The 25,804-nt window shown below is 37.5% G+C and overlaps 1 protein-coding gene across 8 annotated transcripts in view; it reads right to left on the bottom strand.

Annotated features, from left to right (window-relative positions):
• SULF2 (sulfatase 2) overlaps positions 1–25,804 on the bottom strand; it is a 167,594-nt gene that overhangs the window by 90,288 nt on the left and 51,502 nt on the right. For 5 of the 8 annotated variants that reach the window (XM_054217960.1, XM_054217969.1, XM_054217964.1 and 2 more), the window contains one exon: positions 22,823–22,889. The exons of the other annotated variants lie outside the window; for them this stretch is intronic. The gene's annotated coding sequence lies outside the window, so the exon portion shown is untranslated. The remainder of the gene's footprint in view (positions 1–22,822; positions 22,890–25,804) is intronic. 8 annotated transcript variants of the gene reach the window in all.

The following is a 25,804-nucleotide window of genomic DNA, read 5'->3' as shown; positions in this document are numbered from 1 at the left end:
AATGGAACAGTATTACATAGTGGCATCTAAAGGGAGACTTACCATGTTTGGTTGTCAGCAAAGTTGGTAAAGAAGCAGTACCATAGATCAGAAGTAAGATGCAGTATCTTTATCAATAGTTTCAGGGCAAACAGAAAAAAAAAAAACCGAGGCAAAAATTTGGAGTCTCGAAATTCTAAAGCTCTGGTCCCCAGCAAAGCAGTATAAGGATATAAAGAAAAATGGACAGTGGAGACTAATCTGAGGCTTTCAAGTTTGACAATTTCAAACTCATTCTCAGAAATTACACAGTTCTGCTCATTTACCAGTTAGCTAAGAAACCTAGTTATCAGTCCCGGTATCCTTGTGATTAACCACTCTTACCCTCATTTTTTTTCAGTGGGAGCCAGCATAAGAAGGTGGTTATCTGTTCAAAATCACAGTGTGATTCATTAGAAAGCAGCAGTACTTTGAGTAGCTAAGTAACAAGGTGTAAAACACTTGCACGTAATGCTATCCACCTCATTTTACGCATGTACCAACATAAATAATCATAGACATGACAGCAACAGGGAACAAGGTTCAAGGATACCTGATTCCTCTTGTTTTTCTGACAAAACCTTTCCCTGGTGAAAAAAAATTCAAACCTCACCTTGTTAAGAACAAAGTGCACATCAAACTTGTTTTTTACAATAAAAATCTTACCCAATGTATCTTTAAATCAAAAAAATAAATCTACTTAAACTAAGGATTGCATTGCACATCCACTTCTCTATCTAAACTGAGAATGAACAAGAGAATTAATCCAAAGACAACTGTTCCTTATGTGACAGCACACTGCCAGATGCTAAGACATTATGCTGATCTGGATGGTATAAGAATCAAACAAAAACAGAATGGTTGCAACACTTCAAAAAGCCGCGTCAAAATTTGAGTCACCTAAGGTCAGCAAACCCGATGGCTACCAGGCTTGCTGTATTCTAGGATATGACAAACGATCTCATCTTCCCAACACACTTGCTCCAGATTTCTAGACAAGTCATAAATTTACTGTACACCCCAAATTGGTGCACTGCCTGTTTGCAGCACAAAGCTCATATCAACTCTACTTCCCCTGATGTTCTCTCATCTGTATCTGTCAAAGCGAAGGCCTTATCACAATGCCTTGACAAGCATTTATCCATATTTAGTTAGGTACTTTCACATTACCCCCTCTATTCTTATTACTCAGTTCTGTTCTCCTTTTATTGTTCTCCTGCATATCTGGTAGACTACAAATACTCAGGCAAAGTACATTGAATCCATGAACTTTCATTTAAAAAAGATGAAGAAAAAAAAAAAAAGAAAGCATTCTACACAGAGGACACATTGTGTAAACTCATATTCTTCCAGTCAGACTGTAATTCAAATTACAGCGTTTTAGGAAACCCTAGCTTACAGTTTCTGAATAGTCGATTGTCACTCATCTAATATGAAAAACTGTGTGCCACCGTAAGTACCTTTGCCCTTTATAAAAATACTTTTTTTTTTTTTTACATTCATGTATGAGTGTAAAACATTTTTTAAACGAACCACACACCTAATTCCTAGAACAAAAGATTTCCTCCTCACTCATGTGCATTATACTTCAAAACTAAGCAAATTTCAAGCCTTTGATACTGCTTGCACTATTACTTGAAAAAAAGGTCGAACCACTTAATTTCCAAACGAAGGAGCACCTGAAAAGTAGAAAACATAACAGAAGACACTTCTAACATATAACAGAATTCAAGCAGTAAGGCTGTATTTAGTATTTTTCTGAGCTCTGTAGAGCTTAGCACACAAAGTCTGATTGCACGCAGGGATCTGCTCACCTGAACATCTGCTGATAGAGAGGTGTTAAATGAAAACCATCCCAGCACTTACAGCAGCAGCCTAGATTCATCACAGCAACACACTCTCCTTAGCATGACTTCAGAAAGACCAAGTAACGGTTACTGACATTTCTAACAATGAAAACTTTGAAGTTCTATTTCTGTTTATATTTCTTCCACTTACACACTAAATACAATAGGGTTTACCCATGCAAGCTCCTGGACAAACCTAACTGAACAGTGTGACCAAGCAGATAGGGTTATACTATTATTTGAAATTGTAGGAAAAACAGCTGGGTTATGTTCAGTAAGCAATATGCTGCTGTGTCCTTTCATTAATGATTCGCAACTGGGTAAGATGGCAGGTATACAGTTTTCTGCTGTAACACTGGGAAGCGTATCCATTATACACCTGTAGCATTTTTTTTTTCCCTGTTTCAGTTACTATTGTTGTTCATTTAGGTCACGAGGCACAACATTGCGTTTTCAGAGCCCAGGGTTTCCATAGGTTGGTGATAGCTAGATATAAGAATAGGCTGCAAATGCACTTTCTACGTTAGAAGCAGCTTAATGTGAGTATATATGGCTGCATGCGTCTGAACTGAAGCAAAAATAGGAATTAAAAAATCCTCTTGAAATCCCGTACATCTCTTGTGAAATTAAAAAAAAAAAAAGAGAGAGAGAAAAAAAGTGAATCATAGCTTGTCCTTTGAACCTCTTCAGTAACAAATATCATCAAATACTGCACTGTCCAAGAGAAAAATACAGCATCTACCAGACTGCTTTGAGCTTTCAAAGGAAATATGCCCTGACAAGCTCAATAAATGAGACAAAGTTTATATGCAAGATATTCTGTGAAACTCTAGCTTGGAAAATTCCAGCAAGAAGAAATGAAAAAAGTTAGAAAAACTGTCCATTTCTAGAATAAATAAATAGAAAAAAGGACAGAGTGACAAGGGACAAATCACCAAGCAGACAGGTTTCTGTATTTAAGAAAAATATAAAAAAAAAAAAAAAGAAAGTTTTTTTGGGGGTCATCATCTTCTTAAACAGCTTAAGGAGGAAAGCTTTTTATTTCAAAGCAGCACAGAGTAAGTGCCAATGTTTCTTTAAAGAAATGAGCCTGATATTGCATATTTATCAGGCACTCTAGGGACTTGTACAGTGACTACATGCCAGATTTTTAGAGAAAAGATACTAATCTGTTTATACTCCTATAAACCATACTGCTGTGAGCAGGCACAACAGCAAGCATAGCACGTATACTGGCCTTATGAGACAACCATGAAGCCCTACATGATAGACTATTGTCCATACTCTGACCTAGATAGCAAATTTATTTTATATATTGACTATTTCCTTATTTTCTTGGTACATCTGTAATCAGGAGTCTTGCTAACTTAAAAGAAAACACACTGGAAGGCTTGTTAAGGTGCTGGTTTACGTAGAAAGCCACCTAGAAAGCAGATAATTCAACCTATATTGTTTGTCCTCCAGCCTCCCACTTATTATTTGTAATTAAATTAGATGAGAGCAGAGGCTGCATCTTTTTATGCATTTCTGTGTGACTTAGCATCCTGAAGCCTTCATTAAAATACAATCTCTTTTGGCTCTTCTGATCTATAAATTAATCATTTAGAAGATAAAATACTACAAAAAATCCGAACAGCTGTAAGGTGTAATGCATCTGCAAAGAAAGAAACCCATTTCAAATGCCCTTTGAAATACACTAGTATTTGTTAGTGGAGTCTGATGTGCCAGACTTGCATTTCTGCACATACCTGTCATTTCCAACAGTATTCACTGCTCCCCTAACTGAATCAACTCCTTCATTCCTCATCAATGCACACTTTTGTCTGTGAAATATCAGGCTGTTTTCATGATTTATTTATTTCGAGTCATTTGGTAGTAGCTAGGAAGTCAATAGGTGCATGTTAAAATGAGTTTTCTTAATTATTTAAGTCTTCAGAAGATTTAAAAAAAAAAATCTTAACATGAATTGAGCATTCACTAAATAATGCTCAAACAATAAGAACCCCTTACAGTCTTTTTAAAAATAAATAAGGGACCTGACAAGTTAACTTTGAGAATATCCATCAGAATAACTAAGATTCCTAGGCACAGTCTGCCTCTCCTGATACAGGTTCCTACTGTTGCATATTGAGTAAAACCCATTGATATTGGTGCACTGACAGATAGGCAACAACGAAGATGTATGGCCACCCTCTTCTAGCCTTCGGCGTTGAAATAACGTCCATTGCGTGATTAATGGATGCTGCATTTGTGAAAAGGTTCTGTCATCATTAAGGATTTCTGAAACAATGTCTGTTCCAACATGTTTTTCATGCAGCTGAGGTCAGCACTGAAAGATGTCAACTGAACACCAGGAACTCCTGAAGCAGCTCCTGAGAGACAAACAGGAACGAAGATGCAGCTGACATTCAACAGCAAAAGGCGTCCAGCTTGGGACTGTAACTCTCTTCCTGGATTTGAAGGTGTGTGCAAATCAGTGAAGCAATATAATGAACTGTAATGAAGTTGGCTCATAAAGAGTACACAAAGTGAGAGTCTTCTAGTAAGATGAGATAAATAAGTTGTTATTGAGTAAATAAAGTGTTATTGCCTAGGAGGACAGAACAGCATAAACTGATCAAACGCTCATTCTGCTCTACAGAGAAGTACGTTAATACAAAACATTTATCAATCAGAAGTTCTAGAAGTTTTATTACAGATGAGCTGATCAACAATGTTTAAAGAATGAGAAATTTCTTATCCAATCAATTTTCTGTTACAATTTCCTCTTGTGTATAGGAATACCCTTCATATAAAACAGAAGTTTAGGCTGCTTAGAATGATGCCAGAACTGATCCAGTAGCAACTTCCCACCCAAAAAATGCCAGCACAGACAAATTTTAACTTGCTTTCCAAGTCATCACGTGTGCCTCATGTTTCTTTTCAGGAATGTCAGTAGGGGACTGAGAGGAAGGAAATTTATTTCATAATTCCTAAGAATTTTCCAGGATGTCCTGTATGTCAACTGCTAAGTGATTTTAATACGTTGCTTGCAGCAATTTTGAGACCATGAGTCATTTTGAGAAAGGCAAGATGAACAGGATAAGACTGGCATGGTTACCACGTTGTTTTGAGATTCCACGAAGCCAAGCCTTCTAAATAACCAGTAAGGGTTCTAACATGATGTAGAAACTATTTCCTAGTATGCACAGAAAGAACTTGCCTTGAGAAGACAAAAAGTTGCTACCAAGCAACTTTTGCTGCAGACAAAAGATATAATATACTTTATGCGCACAGAGAAAAGAATCAAATTGAACTTTGAAAGGTAATGATAATCACAATGTTTGATATAGTTTATCTAGTAAGTTGACTTACCAAAACCCGAGACTTAATCATACGCATGTTTGTCCAAGGAACATAAGGTAAAACTATGTCCGTGTTTCTAAGATGCTTAATTGTAGATCTGCAATTATTCGTGACAGAGAAGGTTAATAGAACCCAGTTGTTACTGCTACTATTTACCAGAGCTGCTAGATATCAAGGCTGACCTCCCTGTGAAACGGTGGTTTCATCCCAGTTCTCTTCAGTGGGAGCAGAGATACGCAACACATGGTGCTGCCTTTGATAGTGAAGGCTGACCTCTGCCTGCATTTTTAGCTAATACTTCCCTGAACTTCCCTGTGCCCCTCTGAATTCAGGTGCATTAAAAGGGGTGGAAGCAGCCTCAGGATAAAGGTGAAAAAGGTCTCTTTCCCTTCCAGCGCACCATATCATATAACAGACACCCACTCCCATGATAGGCAGCTGCTGTGCTTTGTGGAGTGTCACAGGCCCCCTCCAGCCCCCCACACCTGACATTCAGAGGCAGAGGGTTAAAGACAACCCGTGGTCCTGTACTAAAAACACAGAAATACCATCACCACAGAGAAGAAATGAGAGTTAGAGGATTAAAGTCTGCTAACTTTCCCTCTTCCTCTCTGTGTCAACTCTGTGAACTGGTGATTCTTATTCAGTGTCTGTGTGAGAAGAGAAAGTTTGTACAGAATCAGTGTGTGACCCCAGGAAAGAAACCCCATATTTTTCCTGTTTCTCAAACTTGGAAAGTAAAGGATAATTATTTTTTTTAAGTTCTTTTTCTTTTTAAACTATAAATTTTCATTTAGCTATTGTGCGATCCTCTAATGGGGTTTGAATAAGAGACCTTTTCTTTCATAATGCTTGAGGGAAAAGATTCTAGGTTTTAAAAGTTCCTCGCACGGCACTAATGGCCTTTCCAGAAAGAGCTGGGCAGGGGCGTACCCCCTCGTGGCAGCGTGCAGGATTCTCCCTGGCTAGCTTCAGACAGCATGCTATTCCCCTGCGCCCCCATAAGTCAGTGTCACTTTAAAACATAAGAAATGTTTTCCTATTTATGTGTCTAATCCCCTGATGATTCAGCTGCATAGGGAAAGAAGAGTTCATATGCCTTTCATTTGGTCACAGATGGCCTGAAGCAGTCTTTATACTTTAATACAGAGCAAGCCCACTGAGAGGAAAGACAGACACATTCCTTTTGCTTGGTCAGACTCTATGCCCTGAAAGTGAGGGTCTGTGAAGAGCACATCAGGCTGTTCTGTTAGATCCCAATACTGGCTTTCACAAGTGGTCCAAGCATTTGTAAAAAAGTGAGATTTGTGGCAGAGCCTAATGCAGAACACTGAAAGAGCTGCTGCGAGAAGAAATGCACAAAAACTTTCCTCACGATAGGAAGATAGAGTCTGTTGTCCAATTTTGATGTCACTTGCTTGTCAGCACTGGTTTGTCTTTGCAGGGTCCAACGTCACCAGACTTAACCTTGCTTTAGGGAAATCTTTCTGTGAGAATCTGCACATCCAGGTTAAGCCTCACAGAATGGAGCTGCAGCTCTCGGGAGACTTGAGGAATTCCACATGTGTCCCACTTAGAAGCCCGTATCTTAACAGTGCCCATAGCCCTCTGACTTGGCTCCATGCTTTCCCATCTTCGCTACTGCCACAGTGAGGCACAGAGGTGATGGACCAAATGGAACAGGGAGCAAGAGTTCTCTAGTCACTCTTCACCTCAGAAGAAGAGGGGTGGAAACTGAAATAAGAAGTCACTACTCACTAAAATGAATAAAGCTTAAAAGACAAAATGGTCGAGAGCAGTTCAGCTGGCATTTTATCTTGCGGCTGAAGGCAGAAAATTTGATGGCTTGAGCTGCAGCATGGGCCACAGTCCCAGAGCTTCCAGCAAGAACATTGGTCCACCTCAAATTCTACACCTATGAGGGAAGAGTGATAAGATACACTACAGCAGGATACGCATGTTTTGTTTTCTGAAATTAGAAATCTAATTTTGGTTTTAATTTTTATTGGTTTTTTTAAAATAATCTTACATCAAAAGAATCCCTGGTGGTAGTTCACTGACTGAAAAAAGGTCAACCCAAGAATGTGTCTGCCAGAACATATTTGTCTCAGCTACATTCCCAACTGGCAGAAAGACAGCAATAATTTAGATGGATCAAATAAATCTAAACTGTCCATATAAACAGTAAATAGATCCATGTGTTTAGATGCCTTCCCCCAAAACAGCTCCAAAAGGCAGAAGAGCCAGAAAAGATGAGAAAGAGAGAAAGAATCAGGCAGAGAATGAAAGCCAACAAGAAACAACAGACTGCACGTAATAAAATTTAATACAGTGCAGTTCCCATTCAAATGGGCCTAGGAGTTTAATGATGCAGCCTGACTGATCATATCAAACAGAAATGAACTGCCCAGGAACATAGATAACACTCTACTCAGCAGGATTAGGAAGCAAATCAGTCACAGCCTTTGTTTGCGCTGTCTTCCTTCTCTTTACTGGTAGAATACTGTTTCTGACAGTGCTTTTGCAAGCTCTTCAGGAAAGCTTCTTTTTATTTCTTGGACTGCAGTTCAGTCAAGAATATTAAAGAAAAAAGGGTGGATTAACTACTTGACAGTAATTGGGAAACACCTCAGGATACAAGTTCTGTTCTTCCAAGGAAAAAGGGTTAAAATTAAAATAGCTGATTTTAATGGGACTGAAAGATCAATATCAGACCCCATGGCAAATTAATAGTACGTGTAATAAATGAAAAGAGGTTACTGCAAGACTGCTGAAAAGTGTCACTGGGCAAGGGAACTAGGGATCCAAGATGTCTGCAGGCCATTCTGTACCACCTTCCTGACCTCATTGTTAAAGTGAATTAAATATCAGAACCACTAGGTGAAACTAAATGTACAGTATCTCTCAAGCTCCACAGAAAAGTCATGAATCCTCCGTTAGAGATCTGTATAAGATAAGTGGATTCCATATATTTATGGAAGACATACATATGTATCAGAAAACTGGATTCCATATAAGTAGTTGGGGTGAGGAGAGTACAAAAGAGTATTAGGTCAGAGTAGGAATTTCTCTGAAGAGGTAACAGGTCATGCGAAATATAAGGAGTGAAGAAAGTTAAAGGATTTTTTTATAGGGAAGAAGCAAGGAAGCATACACAAGAGACATGATGGTGATAATGAAACCCAAAACGGTGATGATGCATCCCATTAAAAACCACAGGATGAATTTAACCATCTAGAATACAACTGTGTGAGAAGTTGGTACTGAAAACTAAGATAATGATGGAGTTCTTGAATTCAAAAATAATTCAAGTTACCCAAGAATTCTCATACAAAAGACAGAACAAGTCCTAACACCAGGTTTTTGTTTCTTCAAAGGTACAAAGAGAAAACCAGAAGGTTCACTGCTGTTCTATTTTTCCTAACGAATGAAGAGCCTTTAAACATCTTCAGTTTGCCAGAAGAGATTTCTTCACAGAAAGAGGTGGCTGCAGCCCCACACCTATAGAAATGCTGCTCTGTGCCACACCACACAGTCCTTAGGGACTTCCTGCTGTTATGTCTGCCCCAGAAAAGATTTCTGCGCTTCCCTGAGCTTGTTCACACCCACGCACTTTTAGCAACACAGATAATACTTCAGGGTGTAGGGATGGCTTGAAGATAACTTAGACATTACTCTTCACCAGGCTGCAAATTTAAAACTCTTAACATACAGAATTTCAACCAAAACCCACAGCACTGTTTCCTGCAGGAGCTGGGCTGTCCTGAAAGGTTTTCTTCTCTGGTATGGATTATTTCTAACTCTGAGGCTACAGCTACAAACAGACAACTAACTTCTTCTAATAATGCAACACCGACGCACTCTCCATTTCTGTATATTTTTATCTTCTTTGGTGAGCAAGGTAAGGAAAACTGTTCTGTCTCTAGTTAGTCTTCTCCTTGGTCAATAGCCAAGTAAAGAATTAACTTGGAAACACTAGTCATTGTTGAGCATCTATCACTAAATTACTCTCATTATTGTGTAGATGCGCTAGCTTTTAAATTATCATCTTTGCCTTATGTCCTTGAAAAGTTTCTCGCTTCACTCTTTAAACAATACTTCTTCCCCGCTCCCATTTTAGTAAGTATAATTACCATCTCAGTCCCATCTTACAATACTAATCTATGTCAGTCATCTGGTACCACTTAAATATTTGAATACTGGCATCCTAGTACGCACATTCATAGTAATTGATATTGGCTATTTTTTCTTCTCTCACAAACAGTGTTAAGACTTTAAACTGTACAAGAAGTACCCAATTTTAACTACAAAGTTTATACATTTATTTCCTTACGCAGCATGTATTTGATACTACAGAATAACTGGACCACAACAGGCAATGATGAGGAGGTAAGATTTCTTTCACTGCATTTTAAACCGGCTGCAGCGGATGCCTTTTTTAGTCCTTGGAAGATTGATGATTCCATTATTTGTAGTACTCAGCAATAAATCTCTGAGTTTAGGCTAAAGTGAGCACTTTTCCCTACTTTGCGTCTTCCATTACACTGTTATTCATCATGTTTAATCATTCATTTACCTCTGACTGCTACTGCACTCGGGGAGGACTGGCACATTATTGATTTTTGACTTTTACCCTTTAGAAGCTGGGTAAGGGCTTTGCAACTGCTTAATCAAAAGTGACATGACGAGGGCAGGGGAGCTGCAGACCTTGGGAACAATGTCCTAAACAACGTGCCAAGTTATGATGAAATGAAATTAAGACTCAACAAAGAAAGCAAATTACAATAAACTGACAATTGAAGTGGATACCCCCAGGAGACCCGATAGTACAAAGCACTCCTCTGCCTAGCAAAACACATTCTGGGAAAGGGGAGACTAAGATTAAGTAGGAAGATTTACAACTTCAAATTCCCACAAAAAGCAAAATGCAAAGCCATGTTCTGTTACAGAAGTGTCAGATAATGTAATTTGGCTGAAGTATATTCTCAGTTGCTTAAAAACCTTTTCCCTCAAATAGAACATCACTTCAGCACCCAACTAGCAAGCACGCAACAAGAATAACACACAATGCAATGTTTTGATAGCAGGCTTATTTTCTGCTTACAAGAAAACTGAGATTTTTAAGAAAGTCAGAAGAACTCCATTCATACCTTGAAAAAAATGCGCAGATAAAGCCTTAACTTCTGCGATGATATATAGCAAATTATGCAATAAGCAATAGATGTAAGCACAGTTATTGACTCCATATCAGCAGCACAGTAATGCTGGTTTCTTATTTTAGTAACGAGGTGAAAAAATAGAAATGCGTAAGATAGTGGTTAAAATTGACCAGCTTCTTGTATAACCCAGTTATATGTATGTTCTCTCGTTAGAGAGGAGAAACCGAAAGCGAGAGGACTTGTGGACTTACAAATGAAAGAGCTCAAGCTCCCATTGCTCTTTCTTGGAATCCTCAGCATCTTTTTGGGGGGGGGAAGGTGTGTGTGTGTGTTTTGGTTTAGTTTTTTTTTGTGTAGCCCTTTATATCATCACCCTGTTTGTCCTAAATTATGCCACTCAGTCTTCACTGGGTTATGCCAGTTTTAAGCTACCGTGACCAAACCAATAAATACAGAAGTTAGAAAACAACACAGTTAGTAATACACAGATAAACATGACATATTGCAAGACAGTCCGTATGCATGTTGTAAGCCAGAAGTCACCACCCCACAAGTTTATTAAAACCATTTGAAACAGTCAGTAGACATAAGTGATTCAAATGATCTGATTTAACAAGGCATACCTGTTTCCCAAGAAGCGTTTGAAAAAATTCCTTCAACTAAAGGTTTTTAAAGTAACTAAGTGGTCATGGGATGAACAGGAGTCCTAACGTGTGATTTAAGTGTTTGAAACAGGAAATGAAAGATCAAACCAGACTGTTAGCCAACATGGTGGAGGAGACCTTTAGAAGGGCCCTGTGGGAATATGTATTGGGACCCATACCATAACATATTTTAATAAATGTCCTAGGAATAGATGAAAAAGTAAGATGACAACATTTGTTCACACAACAATTATTCACGGTAGGTTAAATTTAACAGAACACTGCAGAAGAATTTCATAATATTGAGTAATTGTCAATAAAATAACAGGTGAAATTCAAAGTCAATAATGTAAAGTAACGTATATGGAGAAAAACAAAATTAACTATCCCTATACTTCAGTGAAATCTGAAGTAGATACCAACTTTCAAGACAGACTTTCAGTTGTGACAGACACATTGTGAAAAAGTAATCTCAATGCCCAGCAATGATGAACAAGACAACAGAAAATATGAACAGGAATGGACTACAGAACAAAACAGAAGGCATAACTATGTCACCATATTGATCCTTAATTTGCCCACGTCTTAAATACTTTATGCAGTTCTGTTCTCCTCCCACTTCAAAAAATTGTACCACTAGAAGGAGTATAGAGAAGAACCAAAAAATAAAAAAAGATAACCAAAGATAAGGAATGTCTTCTGTAGGAGGACATAAACCAGGATTTTGTGAAGATGGGGCAGAAGATAGCACATATAATGGGGTATATTATAAAAATCTATAAAAGCATGGAGAAGGTGAAGAGGAAATGATTTTTCACCACTTACAAGAACTAGAGGAAAATGAATGAAATTATCAAGCAATATGTTTAAGACCTTTTTTTCCCCCACATATTGCATTATTAAAATGTGTAACACCAGCAAAAGACATTATTGAGACCAAAATACGTGGTCAGTAAAACTCCCCTCTTTGTTGAGCACCTCACTAGTTCAGATGTCACATCTTGTATACCTAATTGCCATAAATTGAGGCAGGGAGGTAAGGGGACAGTAACCAGCTAGTATACAAAAATATATATATAAAAATACCTATTCCTAAAGCTAAAAAAATTACTTCTTGTTACAGGCAAGAAGAGGAAGTCCTTGCTTTGCACCCATAAAGTGTCAGTCATGTACCCTACATCCACACCACTCACCTGCCAATAGCTCTTTAGCTACAGTTAGTCTGCGGGCCATAGTTCAGGTCACATGCCAGCGACCACCCTAGTATCTCCAAATGGGGATGAAAATAATACATTTTGGCAAAGACCACTGCAAACTTTCTAGTATAACTTATTTTGTCATGTGAAATGGGAATACACAAGGTGTATCATCCACAGCATGACTTTAATCTGGCTCAAATACTTCAGGAAAAGTAGTTGTGGTATGAAAGGTGGCACTATTGCAGGGGAACTGTCGTTCCCTGTCTATGTTAATTGAACGGACATCACAGATAAACTGCCTATGAAAGTGAAGTTGATATTTTAAATGTGATAAATGACACAAGAAGCTCAAGAAAGGAAAATCAATAATGATGAATCTTTAAACATTGTACGCATAAGCCTGTATATGTGCAAACAGAGTCGGGTAATTTGCCTGGCCAGGTTTTCATGTATCTGGCAAAAGATACTGTCAAGAGGAGAGGGTCCTTTGAAAGAAATTTTAAATTGAGTATTTCAAGACTGTACCATATACACAAGTTACTAGTAGATTTTTCCAAGCTTGCCCAGTTACATTGACAGGTTCTCTGCATTGCCAGTTTCTCACAATCTGCTGCATTAACAGGTAACTTTATAACATAGGTGTTGCTAATCCAGGAACATCAATAAAATTTACAAGCTCTTATATTAAAACCCTTTAAAAAAGTAAAATAAAGAGTGAATGCAATCAAATTTAGGAAACACTATTGCTGTGAAGTTAGAAAATTGACAGGGTTTGTTCCCCCCTGCCCCAAGAGAGCTGCCAGACATACAAATGAAACTACTGATCATATAATCATTTTTGTTAGTTTTCATGCTTTGAGCAAGACTATTAAATCAGAAAGGCTGTTCCTACAACCTCCTCAAGCCAAACTAAGTCCCACGAAAACAGTTTTTAACACACTATAAAAATAAGGAAAAAAGGAAAAGACAATTTTTACTTCACTTTTTTTGTTCCTAGAAAGCAATTGTATAGTCCTCCCACAAAAGTCAACAGTGTAAAACTCACAGAAAAAGTCCAAAGAGACCCTAACATAGTGCAAAGCCCTTACAAGCTCAGGCAGGGTGAGCAACGTAGTTATAGGAGATATCACCTGTTCCTTTTGTAGCACAACTGTGTGTTCTATTTCCTGTGGTCTGTTGTCAAGAACTGTAAGACAGCGTCCTTTAATTGTTATCAGAATCACGCTTTCAAAGTACTTTAAAAAGATATGTTTCATTTATAGTACAAAGACTTTATCTGATATCTCTTTCTTCTTAAGTATTATCATTATTTACAGCAATTCTGAGCAGTAGGGCCTCCTGTTTACTCAAATGGAAACATATGGTGCTACATATCTGCGATAAGCAACTATTCCAATAGTCATCACAAAAGTTCAGCATCACTTTCCAACCTGACTTTCATGAGCTCTCTTAATTTGTCTGGATAGTCAGACTAGCTCATAGTAATGCTGTGACTAACTTCAATGCAGGCGTGTTATGAACAAAGGGCAGGGAAGTAACAATTGGCTGCACAGCTATTTACAACCGGATCAAAAAGCTACCGTTCACCAAATACGGACTGAGAAAAACCAAAGTTCCATATATTTTTTCATTATTCCTCCCCTGGCCCCAGTTAAAAACAAGACTATAAAGAATATAAATGTTTCTCACTAATCACTACAGCATATTTTTAACATTTATGTATTTAATTTTTAAAATAAAAATGTCTTCACCTTAATAATCCTATCAGTTCATATTCTGCATGATTTTCAGCTCCCCACTAACAGAATAAACAGCCCCGGAAGCAGACTGAGACAATTCTTACAATAACTATTTTTCTGATACTATGTGGCAAAGTACTGCTATTTTATTGTAGTCAGACATTGTGGAGTACACTACACTGCAATAACAGAACACAATTATTTCCATATTATATTTATTAATTTGAGTAAGTCAAAGCAAAATGCTCAGTGCTCACACCAATCAGCAGCAGTAAATCTCAGTAAAACCAGTTTAATCTGGACTGCTATTTCGTATTAAAAAAAAAGTTATTTTTTAATATATAGGTAGCAAAGCCTTTTAGTTGCTTGCGTTTTGTGCAATTGATTTAAGTGCATGTTGCACTGCAGAAATTCTGAGCCATAGGAGCAGAGCGGTAACATAGCTGAGACTGCAGACACATATTTCCTTTTTGAATGGGTGATTTTATTTTTTCAGTAAGACTAGACCACAGCTACCCCAGTGACATATAGGATGGACACGTGTGACTCATGAAATGATAGTCAGGAACCTCACGTATGCAAAGCTGTCAATAGCCTCCTGAGCACAGCCAAGGTTTCTGACAATTGCTTTGTGATTACACTTTCACAACTCGGCTCAGAGGACAGAAACTGCCCGGCATTCGCACTGCTGAAAACACCACAGGTAGCAGTTATGTGTCGCACTCATCATCTTCATGGTCCCGAGACAACACCCAGATTTTCCCAAATTGGCTCACTACTGCTAACTAGAGGGAACGGTGGTAAACTCACACATAGGAACAGTAATATGCTACTTTAAGCAAACAAAAGCAGTTAGGGTTATGGCCCATTTCTTGCTGTCCTAGGGCAAATAACCTGTCACCACCACTTTTTTACATCATTGTCCTACATTGCCAATGTCTACACAGTGGCTGAACACACAAATAGTGCTTCACTGAGCCTCTGGAACTGACATACTCCAGAAAAACTCTCTTCAGAATTGTCTGACTTAATTCTTTGCTTCCCTGTTGCTTTATCTCCTTAACTTCTTTCATTCAACATCAAACGTTGTTTGGACACAAAAGCCAAACCTATTTGCCTATATGACTTAAAATGAATATTCACCATTCTGTTCAATTCTAATGATTGACATGATTATAGCTCCCAGCAATGAGTTCCACACACAGCCTGAAAGTCTGAAAAGAGCAGCAGCAAAATTAATGGAAGCCAGGAATGGAATAATGGAAGCTTGTTAGTTACTTAGACCCCAGAGACCTTGAATTTCACAGTTCCTGGTCGGCATCGTGCACTGAATCATAGAAACATCTAGAGAGAACAAACCCGACGATGAAGTACACTGCATCATATGATACCTGCTCTGACTACTAAGCAGTTAATTCAAATGAGTGCAGAGTTTTGAGGATGTAACACATTTGCAAAGTACCTAAAGCCAAAACAATAAAGTGCTGGATATAATAAACCAGACACATTTCAGTGTTATTGTGCTAAAACATTATACTTGGAACAAGTGAACTCTTCTACTACACCGAACAGAGAGATAACTTCAGAGACAGCAGGAGAAAGGCTGTCTTACGTGATAGTTTTTAACCACAGCTCGAAGAATAAATAGCCAGAGTCATGGCATATCTGGTTCTCGGGGCCCAGAAGGATACTAACTGGTCAAAAACATTTATTTAAGCAAACAGGTACACATCTAATATAGGCAAACAGAGAGCTCCCTAACTTACTAATAGAACAACTAATGTGTGGGTGGCTGCTCTTAGAGAAGATGTAGCTGTACATTTGTATTGCTTTTTCAGTGGCTATACATACATGCTTTTCTTGAGTCCAGTTGCATGCTGATGCAGACTCTGGCATGCAGCTTGGAAATAGAAAAAAGAAAGCTCATTTTGGCAACACGAGGCCTTCCTGAAAGCATAGTAACTGAACTCTGACACTACTCAGCTTCTCTGAATCAACAGAGGCCATTCAATTTGGCATCTGCACAGCAAAGCTAATCACATTCAGTGTTTAAACTTTGGGGTAGACAGTGAGATGAATTAGAAATCTGAATTCTTAGCAAGTAGAATAGCAAAGCATTGGTAACTTTTAAAAAGCCAAAACTTTCCAAGGATCCCTTAGATGAGAAAAGATTAAGATGTTTGCTTTGGAGTTTTAACTCTCCACCCAGAAGACACACATTCTTCCAATAGCTGTCAAAACAAATACATTGCTGTCCCAACACCTCCAGTATTTAAAGTTTACTTTGCTTAGCAAATCAATTATTAAAACTTCTCTCTCATGAAAGAGACTCCCTTTTCAGCATTTATTCCTCATTTATAGCACTATAAATGAACTATTTTATAAAACAAGCAGTATTTCCAATAAGGCAAATTAGCTGAGATAGGTAAATCACTGAAACTCACTGACAAGCAGGTTTATGAATAATTAAGTAGCTGATATACAGCTGCATTACCATGAGCCTCTTATTCAGATTGCCATATTTCTCAGCATGACACAGGCAAGACTTTGTTTCTGTAGTATAAAGAGACTCTTAATTAAATCTTCATTCTTCAGTGTTCCAAGATTTAGCCGCCTTTATATGAGCTCAGATCATTATATTTAATACTGAAAAATGGTCATTTTCTGCTTAAATTTACTAGATTGCTGATGGGATTTCCTTACAATTCTTTGTTGTTTCCAACTTCTTTAAAATAAAGTGCTACACGTTCTTTCGGTAGAAATTAATTGCACTGCCCCAGTCTTCAAAGTAGTCATCTGAATATTATCATTCTTGAAAAATTTCCATTTTAACATATTGTTAGTACGTTGGAATGATCTTAACCCGCAGTCATAAAATTCCATGTAATTGCCCATGTCTTAATGACCTCAGGCTTTGAATACAATCGTTGGTCTTTGCACACCGCCTATCACTTTTAGTGCTTGAGTATTGACATGGTATCTCTTTTAGGTTCTTTGCAGCCCTTTAATGACTATACCAATTAATAATGCATCATTCTCTCTCCTCTAGCTAATTTTAATTGCTGTAATTTATGTCCCTAGACAATTCTTGTACTACAGATGTAATCTATACCACTGTGACTGAGTTAGAAGATCACACTCTCAAGGTCCCTAGCAGATAAACAACACAATTTCAAGTTCATAGACATCATCTACAATTGACATCAATTACTGTTCAAGGAAACAAGTCATGACATTACAGGTAACAAACAGCTCATTTTTATGTTCTGGAGCAGAGTAGACTTCGCCAGCAGGGCTTTGACAATTAATTACAGCTTCACAGACAGTGCTTTATGGAGATGCTCACATACTTTGAAAAGGAAAAATCCACCTAAAATTAGCAAAGATAGAGGTTCTGCAGTTCTTCAACAGGGTGAGGCCTGTACTGCTACACAGATATTCTCAGAAATACACGAATAACACCTTTGAGATACTATTATATTGTGGCATAAACATGCTAGTCACTCACCTACTGCCTGAGACAATGCATAAGAAACTTCTAAAACATGTTTGCAAAGCTTATGGGTACAAACAAAATCATGCAGGGAAAAAAAATAGTAAGTGTTTATAACTAATCTCTACTCAGCTCTACAAACAGCCCAAAACGAAGGGTACAATTGTATTTGTTATATATTAGATTATTCAGTTCATCCCCTTGACAGTACTAGGGATACTTCACAAATCATATTCCAGTGTTCACCAGTGTTTCACCTAGTATAGCTTACTTTGATCCACAGCCTAAAGTTCCATCTCTCTATTTTTGTTGTCATCTCTTATTACCTTCAATCCGCCTCATCAAAACCATAAAGTTCCTTGTGCCAGTTCCTTCCACTTCTCTGCCAAAGTACACAAAACCATTAAGAGAGCCTACAACCTGTATCTAGACACATCTAACTAAGCACAGAATAATCCTATTAAATTTATCTGGTAGAGTCTCTCACTGTACTAGAATACTTTGTATTCTCAGTGAGTCAACACCCATTAAAAATATAATATAAATGTCAGTTTTGGACAAGATTGCATTTACCCCTTTCCAAAGATGAAAAGTTAAACACCAACAAGGTTAGAAATCCACGAAAAGAATGTCAACTGCTATCTCAGCAGCAAACTGTTTACATGGGGTAGAACACATTTGGAGTTCACCAAAACACAATGCTATTACAGATTACTTGAAAATTATTCAACTCTGCCTGGGTTCAGTGTTGTAACCGAATGGGACTAAAGACATAATTTGGTATTTCTGTCATTGATACAAGTACTATATTTCATAGGGTACAAAAACATTAAAATTATTGCCTTCAAGCACAGCAATAACCATAGTTCTTACACAACAAATATGCACCTTGTTAAACGATCAAATAAATTTACTTGTAACGCAGGCAGTGCAATTTGTCCCAGTCATCTTTAATTGATCCTTTCCCTTTAAACACAGTGCTTTGTAATATATGAGAACACTAAACAAAAGCAAAACTTACTGTGGCTTGCAATGCACCTATCATCATTCAACTTCCAAGTGCCTATTAATGAATCTTTGAAATAGTACACATCTTTAACTAGTCTCTAGTGAACTATATTCTTATATGCTATCCTCAGGACGCATGTAAAATGGTCCATAAGTTTACTGGCACAAAGCCAACACGTCACATTTCTTTAACCTGTTTCCTTTCTTCCATTAGAACTGAGGCACTCAATTTGTTGTTAATTACTTCTAATAGCCAGAAAGGTGAAAGGGTGATAGAAATAGACAGGTAGGGTGTGACAGAGTGGGAGACTCTACCAAATATCAGTCTTTTAACTACACCTGCATACCTCCCTCTGGAACTTGACAGTAAACCTAGAAGCCCTCGTTTGCTGAAGCCCCTTTTCAGTTGGCAAAAAGCTATTTAGGTTGCTGGCAAGATGCACCTCAGTGCGTTTATGCCGCTGGCTCATACGCAGAGGGTAACAAGCTGTTATTACAACACTTACTACACTCCTCAAGTAGTACAGACTGGTATGAACCTGAAGGCTGCCATCGCTCTTGTCACAGCCTGGCCTGCAGTCGTCTTCCACATGGACAGCAAAAGCAAACAAAGTAAAACCAAAAGAAATCTCAAGCAGTAACTGAACAACCCTCCACTACTAAAAGCATGTTTAACTGTAAATGATTACGTGAACACTTAACTATTAATGACTTCTGTTGAACACCCGAGAAATTACTCAAAGCGAGGCTTTTCCACAGTTGATAGCTTAGATTACAATGGGCACCATTTCCTGGGTGTTTAGCTGACTATCTCAGAAGCATTCTACATGCTAAACTGCAAACGAAGCCAGAGATGTCCTTATGACAATTACACCTAAAATGCTATAAAAATGCAAAGTCATCTAGATAAATCAATCCCACAAATTCCTAAGATACACGATTTCAAATTACTCAAACTATCACAAAGAATTTAGATACTACGCTGATAGTCACTGTAAAAGAACCAATGTAGTTAATAATTCTGTACTCAGGTTCACTATAGGCATGAGGACAGTAAAAAACAAGTGCTGCAGTTATCTGGTGTAGTAAACTCCATCTGTCCTGCATGTTGAATGGGGGAAAACAAAACAAGCATTTTGACATGGTCACATACAACAATAATATACCATAAGAACCAACACTTGAGTGCTCAACTTTACAGGCATAACATTAACTTTGAAAAGGTGTGGGTGGGTGGGCGTTTAAGTATTTAACTACAGCAGAACCTCAGCTGTTAAAACAGTTGCAACGCTCATTCACAATCAGTTCAAATTCAAAATTCCAACTCTCACATCAAGACATTCCTATCTCTTTCATCAACCTCTCTTCTGTGCCAATCAGTTTTCACTCCCCAACTCCTTTGAGCTTAATTTTCTAGTAAGCAGAGACAAGCTTGCAGCCTTTGAGGACCATACACTCTGCTGTAACACAGTCAAGGAGCATACACAAGTATAACGAAATCGAATCTGCACATGCAAGAGCAGCACATTTCTCCATGAGTAACTCTTACTAGCAACATTATTGGCTGCAGAAATATCAAGGATGGGAGCCAAATGCGCCACTGCTTTCCATTAAAACTCCCTGTTAAAAAGGGAGACAAAGCCAGACTCCTAGGACAGTGGAAGAAATAATCATAATAAAGATGTAGTTCTACTGAAAGCCACACACAATAGCAAGGTCAGCAGAGTAGTGTCAATGACTTAGAATTAATCTTATAATAGGTTTCTCTAGTAGCTCATGTGAACTGCTAAGCAATTTTTCTTCCTCTCTTACTGTATCATACTAGGAACAGTAATAAGTATGTCAACCAAAGAAAATGCCTAACACTGCTTTGTATAAGAAAAAAAGCCCAAAACCTAAAAAGCCCCTTAAATCTGCTTTGTTGTATTTCTTTAACTTCTGAAGGATTGAGCATAGCCTCTACATTACTGCCAAAAGCCTGAATTGTAGTAAAGCTAAATCCTACATGCTCCAAATTCTTAAGATTGGAACAGCTATAAAGAAGTTTGCAGCCACTACAACTAGCAGCTGTTGATGTTGTAAATAATTTTATTTTAATTAGAGAGCTTTTGTAGTGTTTCTTATTATCCATACACTTAAGTACAATCAGGCTCAAAGGCTGTACAATTACTTCCTTGGTCTACAACACAGCAAGCTGTGCAAAATATTCACAGTGAAACAAAAGTCTCAAAAGGTAAACTTTGCTCATCCTTATTCCACTTCTTGCAGTGAAGAATTTTTTTTTTTAAATAGTAGAAAGGAGTTGCACCATTTTTATGACCACATGACAGGGTTTGTTAAAAAATATTAACACAAATCCAACTCGCTACACACTCCACAATTGTTTATATTGAATACTAGGCAAGACATTTGTTATTTATAAAATGACATAAAAGACACTTTGCAACAGATTAATAAGGATGCATTGCTAACACCACACATTCAGTTGAAATAAAGTTAGAATCCTGAAACTGACACTAAACCCAAATTAATCAATATTTTATGTAATTTCTCAGTCATGCCCTAAATGGAAGCATAATACAAAACTTTCTATGCCAAAAGTTCCTCTGTACAAGGGGTAAAGACACATAATGGCAACAATGGGGGAATAAAAACCTACCTCATATATTCAAGAAAGTCCAAAATCCCTAATAATAATGACTGGCGCACTTCAATTTGGGTGTATTTTGTCCTTTATAGATATATGCTACTATGAAGTGAAATGTTAAAAAATAATTAAAAAAATAATTATTGGAATAATTTTGGAAGTACAGACCAAAATTTCTTCAGGTTTGTTGGAAAGAACGGATAGAAAACCATACGGAGAAGTTCATCTAGTCACTTCTTAATAAGAAAGCTTCCTCCTCTTTTGTGAGGACTATCAATCACAGAACACTTCCAGACATGAAAAAATAGGTGGCCAAATCTTCAGGCTGGCAACGGCAGAACCCCCCAAGGCAGTTACATCCACCCACTGGTTGTTACTTTACCCCCTTACATGCATTTACCTTGCACCATATTCTTTTACATTAGCATCTCAGGAAAGTTATGGGTCCTTGCTTAAAACTGTAATTGCAAAATAAGAGGGCAAAGGGTAGAAAGAGAGAGCAAAGGATAGGAAGAGAAAATACCAAACTGAATTTTAGAGTATTAGGAAAGCAATGAGAAGGGAGTGACAAAGACAAAAGAGAGCTCTCAAAACACAGGAGAGAGAAATCAAGCAGTACGGAAGTGAGGGAATATGAACAGCTTGTCTAAACAGAAACATCAGAGGTAATTAGCAAAAAGCAGCACAGATGTTCGCTTCCTTGCTCCAATAAAAGGTAAATGAACTGATCTTTAAATAGGACATGCTTTAAAGATTCCAACCTGGCCAAGAGCACAGCTATAATATTAATTACACCGATCTGTCATCTGAATTTATTGTAAAGACCAGCATTTAGGACCAATGTACTGCAACAATCTCATTCATTATAGTCATTCTTGTAACACACTTTCATGAGTCAGACATCTAACAACAAGGCTAACTCCCACAGTGAGGTATGTAAGAAAAGCATCTAGTGCAAATAGCAAAGATCAGAGAAGAGAAAGATGGACTGTACTTCCATCACATTGTGCTGGTGCATACTACCAGACTCTCACAGCCTTGATCTCAGATTTGGACCACAGGTCTTAAACTGAAGAGGAATAGATAGTTGTCTGAAAGTACATGAAAAAGATTCACTATTCCATGTAGAATACTGGACACAGGACAGACCTTCTTCAATATAAGGCAAATGTAACATTGTTAAAAAAAAATAATCATATCTTAGCAACTTAGAACATTGGAAACACAAACCCAACAGCTTCATAGAGTTCAGAGTGTATGCTAGTACTACGTGACTGAAGCCACAGTATCAATGAACTATACTCAGAATTTTAAATCCCTCCTGCCCACACCAGATCATCAACTGCAGAAATCAAAACATCTGCTAAGCTTAATACAACTGCACCGATGCACAATAATGCTTACTTTTTCCAAGTTCTCTCAGAAAAGCAGCACTTTCTGTAAAGCTCAACCATCAGAAAAATACTTGACAATTTTCCATCTATGAGGAAAATACTTGCTTTCCATTATTTGACAAAAAAGATTTCCTGGAAACTCAAATTAATTTTTTTTTTTTTTTTTTTTAATACAAAAAGGAAACTTTGAGCTCTATTCCTCAGGCAAAACTATTCATCAGTAAATAAACTTTGAACATGTCTACTAATGTCCTCATGGATTATATGAGTGAATTTTAAGTGCCACAGAGACTAAGCAATTAACACAATACAAGAGGGTTTACACTCACAAGGTCAGCAACTGGTCTTCTATAGAGGAACACTGAGGTGAGTAATCAAGCTTTCCAGTATCAGCAGCTGTAAAATATTACCATGAACAAATTGGTAAGTGATTCACTGGTGTGCACAGTTTTGCTTTTATTTACACATATAACCGAAGCAGTCCACTCATTAAAATCAGACTTTTGGAACACACGGCAAAAAATATTAATTTGAGGTTTCCTCCAAAGAGACAGAGTAACAGCCTTACTACATTCCCCCCTTCTAAGGTACTAATTTATTCAGGACATGAAAAACTGTACCCATTAAGCTACTAACAGCACTCCATACAACACCTGCGGGAAGGACTTCCATGCAACCATTAACTAGCATTAAGTGAATAGTGCTATGACCAATTTCTTTGGACAAAGCATCAGGCAAAGATGAGAACACCACCACCAAAGAAACCACATCATTTTGCAAAACTATCCATAAGCCATCTTTTATTTCCCTGTTGTAGTTTTAGAAAATGCTAGACCTAACTTTGGCCTCTCAGGCATTCTTTTCTCCCTCAAAACACAAAAGTGTTCTTTTACCTGGAACACAGTACTAGCTAGTTTCCTGCCACGCTTTCCACATACACTTGTCCTACCAGCATTAACAAGGACTGATATGCTACTCTGTTCACTTCCAAGCTCTTCTGTCACTGATGCTGAACGGGCATTATAGTTAGTACTGATGGCACTTAGGGATTCCAAAAAGAATTCAAGTCTTGCTGAACCTGTTATTACTAATACAAGTTGAAAAACAAAGATTCTTCTCCAGGACAGTTTGCAGTCTCTGTTGGGCATGTGGAGTCTTGCAGGCTGTGACCTGACACATGCCAACAGCACAATTTCTTCAAGTCAAGAAGTCTGCTCCTAACACATTTTGTACTCCTCATGACTCTTTCCTATTAGGATAGCCTCCAGATCTGGTATGTAGGTAGAATTTTCAATCTCTACTGTTACAGACAAAAATACAGGGAGTTATTTCTGGTGATGCTAGTTATAGTGTTGCATGCACAAACCCGAGGAAAGCAGAAATAGGCCCCACTAGGGCTCTGCAGCATCAATAGTGCCAGCAGAGCAAATATAGCTGTATACACAGACACTGCCATTTTAGTAAATTCTCATATGGTCTTAATTTTCAGAAGTGCTGAAGACTCAAACCTGCAGGTAGGGAAAGTACAGCTATAAACAGTCAGCACAACAGAAAACGCTGGATCATTAAAAACCTGTTCAAAGAAGCAACTGTGATTCATATTATTCACCTGCTGTGGTTTAGCTTTTAAGTCTAAATCAAGTCATGATAAGAATAGGTTACTCATGTGAAAAGAAAGATTTAGATTTTTTTTAATAACAAGTATTATGAAAAGTCCAAAAAGTTACCATTAAACCAATATTATTAATTTGCACACCAGAAGCAAGAGCTCAATGTCAGACAAAAATTGCTGCTTGAAGGGGCAGGCGCTTAAAAATTGGCACAGTGTTAAGAAATCACTGCATTACAAAAATAGTTTACTATGACACAAATCACAGCTATTCAGGTGTCTCGAAGCTTGCACCATCAACTCAGGACTTTTAACCAAAAGTTACTTAATATAAATTATTTTCTTTTAACCAAAGTTGACTACATATAAATCTCTTAATTATAGTGACTCTATTGTCTATTACAGCAGACACGAAATGTGAGGGTTTGTTTTTTTTTTTTTCCTGAAAAAGAGGTTCAACTACAGACAGTGATATTTAACTACTTTCTACTCGGAAGTGATACTTTGCAGTTAAGTACATTATGCACTTGTTAGGGAGCATTAAGATAACTTTCAGGAGTACTAAAAGCTTTTGCCATAAAAAATTGACATATTTTCAGATAAATATTGCATTATTTTAGAGAAGATTATAAGTTCTCCTTTAAGCTCCTGGCTAGTGCAAATCTTTTAATATCTTACAAAAAATATTGGAACCGAGCCATAGTAACCTCTTCACACTTCAAGCTGTTCACATATCCTATTTCATGGCTCATTCAAAAGGAAGATTAGAAGGACTTTTTCCATTTCATATATTAAATGATTTAATTCATGAGGGATTCGCGTCAATGTAAGTATCCAAAAATAGCATGCTTCCTGTATAAATCGTATTTTTTAATCCCGAGTAAGCCATGTTGCACCTGCACAGTCACCCGCTGCCACTGCTGCTCTGTGTTTCAAAGCATAAACCTTACAAGTAAGGAACAACTCAGCCTGGATCTTTAAACTCGACTCCTATTTTCTGATAAAATAAGAATACCCGATTAACTCATATTATTATGTCATTAATAATAATGTGTCCACAGAAAGAAGAAAAAACTCAGAAAAATACTAATTTATGAAGAACTTGGATCTTAAAATAACTCAAAGAATTTGCAGCTGTGTTCTTTCGATGAGGATCAAAATAAATGTCTATCACACCTTCTGCAGAAAGCAACACCAAATATTTTAGTGAAGACTAACAAAAGTTTCGGGGGGAGGGGGGCGGGCAATAACATTTATATAAAATTTTATTGAGCTTTGCTGCAATTTGTCCTATCCTAGTGACAAATACCAGAGGACCCTAAATAGGTAAGACCTTTGACACCCATTTTGTCTCCCAAAAAGCAGTTCTTTCCAGAGTGTACGACCACAGCATTATACTGATAGATCTGTTACCTCTTGTGTCTTAACAAGATCACAAGTTGAACCAGCATCACTGAAAACCATAAATAACTAAAAAAAATGTGCTAAGTAACTTTCCTCAACAATCAAAGGAAGATTTAAACAGTTTACAGCCAAATTCCAGTTTCCATACTACTTGTACTCTTGGTCTTATTATGTGTACTTACAGCTTTTTATGACCAAGATGGTAAACTGTATCCAGCTATTTTCTTGCAGTATTACAAAACATATAATACACTGATTAGCTCATAAATTCTATTGACAGTTTTTGTCCAGCAGTAAT

This window comes from Rissa tridactyla, chromosome 12, assembly GCF_028500815.1.
Source record: "Rissa tridactyla isolate bRisTri1 chromosome 12, bRisTri1.patW.cur.20221130, whole genome shotgun sequence".
Taxonomy (NCBI): Eukaryota; Metazoa; Chordata; class Aves; order Charadriiformes; family Laridae; genus Rissa; species Rissa tridactyla.
Note: the sequence above shows the minus strand (reverse complement) of the source record. Positions and strands in the feature narration are given on the sequence as shown.